At 35.6% G+C, this 2896-nt stretch overlaps 1 long non-coding RNA gene across 1 annotated transcript; it reads right to left on the bottom strand.

Moving 5' to 3' along the window:
* Nucleotides 1-473: 473 nt before the first annotated feature.
* Nucleotides 474-2617, bottom strand: LOC120559438. Its single transcript, XR_005639280.1, has 3 exons — nt 2561-2617; nt 1643-1684; nt 474-533 (listed from the first exon to the last, which is right to left on the bottom strand). It is a non-coding gene; the product is annotated as an uncharacterized LOC120559438 (long non-coding RNA).
* Nucleotides 2618-2896: the final 279 nt, after the last annotated feature.

Below are 2896 nucleotides of genomic sequence, written 5' to 3'. Positions count from 1 at the left end.
AAAATATAAACGTTAACCCTGTGTAAAAAAAAATAATAACACCTGGTATAGCAGTACCAAAGATGCCTGTTGGTCTATAATGGAGTCTGTTTTCAGAGAGAGAAAACTTTTGCTTGGTTTGCAAAAGGTTATTTCCATGCAGCTCCATGCAAATCCTTTTCAGTTACTTCAAACAAAAAAAAATAGTCCAAAGAGTACAGCCATACCATACCCTTTAGGGCGGACAACGCCGCTGTTTGGTTGACGGCCAGTCTCTCTGGCCCTTTCACTGGAAGAGCCTGTTTTTAGGAGCAAGTGCTTTGTTGGTAGTTTTTCCCTCCATCAAGTTCCATGCAAATCTTTTGGATCGAACGGCGAGCAGGGTAGCTGAAGTTCAGGGCATACTGTACATTAGTCCAAACAGCGTAGCAACAGGTAATGCTACATTATAAAGATCTTGCAACATCTTGATGCCTTCAAGGACAATACCAATGCCCCCATGTCCCAACACTGGTTTCTTCAGTGGCCTCGTTGATGGCGTCTTCATCCATGCCCTATTAAAAAAAAAAGAAAAAGGCAGTCAATAAGACCAATCGAGAAACAAATACACAAGTATTATATCATAAGGGAGTAGTAAGTAGGGCTAACGATTTTAGAAAATAATCTAATTGCGATTTTTTTCCACAAATATTGTGATTGCAATTTAATATGCAATAATTTTTAAGCTCTTTCTCTTCTGTATTATTCAACAAAGACACGTAATACATCCTTGTATAGTATGAACAACACAAGATTAGATAGATTAAACAAACTGTTATTTCCTGGAGACCAGGCCTGTATGTGATGATGAAATTAGGTGATGCATGAATTTATATGAATGACATCTTTTATTTAACTACTTCAATCACAGTAGTATATTGAGCACTGACCAAGCCTGGTGTAAACTTTCATATGAAAGTCAGAAACAAATCACACAAACTAAAGTGCAGATTGCAAAAATATGTGGCTTTACCACACTTAGTAGTACTTAGATTATTTAATTATTATTAACTGTAATAAACATATATAAACATGTGGATTGCATTGTTTTTTTTTAACACACTACACTTTGAAGTCAACTGGTCTACATTGTCATATGGGTACATATTTCTCTAAGAATATTACACGTCAGCACAAATTTTAGCCGCATTCAAGGAACCAACGCTGCCACCACAGAAGCGATTGCGCGAAAGAGAATGACAAACAAAGACAAAAGAAAGATACAAATATTAAGATAAGTAATAAAGGATAATAGGGGGAAAGGTTAAAACTGAGACAAAAAGATGAATATAGTAGGAGAAAGATTAAAAATAAGTAGACGTTGGGCCTTACAATTTGTATGCCATTCTTGCCAATAAATTGTGGTATGTAAAATATAACATATAACATTACATAACCTTTCCACAATTCTAAAATCTTAATGTTTTTCAAAAAAAGAAATAACACTAAACAACCAGTTGGTGTTTTAATGTTTCTGATACTGTTAAAGTTTAAAATGGCGATATCTGTGAGAGTAGGTCCATTTTCATTTGTAAACAATTGAGAAACAAATAAATGTTTCCATCTGTAACTTTCAATTATTTTAGGAAATATACAAAGAAAAAAGAAATATGACAGCACTTACCACTATAAAGCATTTGATTGTGTATGCTGTTCAAATAGGATCCTATGAAAGAAAACATTTAGAATCAGTGAGGTGAACCAAGCACATTGACTCAATAATTAAAAGACCACACAAAATAAAGCACACAACAAAGACACAAAGGTGGGCTAAAAATCCAGTTTGACTCCGACCTTAAAAACGCTGCTTCATTTATATGAAAACTTAATGATTTATTGAGGGCTTCTTTAGTGTGCAGGAGTGGAGAGAGATTTAGGAAAATGACATGGTAAAAAAAAAAAAAAAGAGTTCCCATACACTGTGCTAACGTTAGTTGCCCCGATACATATTCATGTCAGCAGCACCCTCCCGCATATAACCGACACACACACACACACACACACACACACACACACACACACACACACACACACACACACACACACACACACACACACACAGTAACTGAATAACTTTAGCTACAACACTCGTTTGTTCTTACCCGATGTTACATTGAACTTGTAAGCCTGTGGTCTTAGCTAGCTAACCTTAGCTATTAGCAAACCAACATATAACGTTATGCCCAAACAACTCGACGGACCTTTTTTTTGTTACATAAAGTAAGGTTACAACAGCATCAATGTAATCTAATCTAGACCACTTAACACTCATTCTTATGAGGCTGACTGGCTCCTCTTCACCGGCTGCCATTAACATTACGTTAGCTACATTGAAATACCGTTGTTAGGAGCAGGACCGTCAAGGGGAGAAACACAATTATTAATGCTAAACTAAGTAGTTACTAGTTAGTGATGGTATTAGCTAACTTAGTTACAAGAAAACCGATATATTTATAGAATGCACAAACAAGTGAACAGACTTTTGTAACCGTTACATGCAGTACAAAAACATGAACATGATGATTGATTGATGTTAACTTACTTTTTCGTGAAGGAGACAACATATGGCTGCTGTAGAATTAATCCTGCACGCAGCCAACACATAATTAACATTCTTCTTCACATTCTTCTTGTTTTGGCAATGTCCTTGTTGAAACAGTTTGCCTGTGTTGGCAGCATAGACAGTATATAAACGGTTGGTGTCAGTGCCCGGGAAGTGCCACCTACACTTCCTGGCGCCATTTGAAAAATTATACTAACTCTGTATTAAAAATAAGTGTACTTACTATAAGTACACTAAGTTACCACTATACATTTTTGTATTTTAACATATTTTATGAAAGTACTCTGATATGCCACTAAAAATACACTTATTTTA

Source organism: Perca fluviatilis, chromosome 5 (genome assembly GCF_010015445.1).
Source record: "Perca fluviatilis chromosome 5, GENO_Pfluv_1.0, whole genome shotgun sequence".
NCBI lineage: Eukaryota > Metazoa > Chordata > Actinopteri > Perciformes > Percidae > Perca > Perca fluviatilis.
The sequence above is the reverse complement of the archived record's forward strand: the minus strand, read 5'-3'. Positions and strand labels throughout refer to the sequence as shown.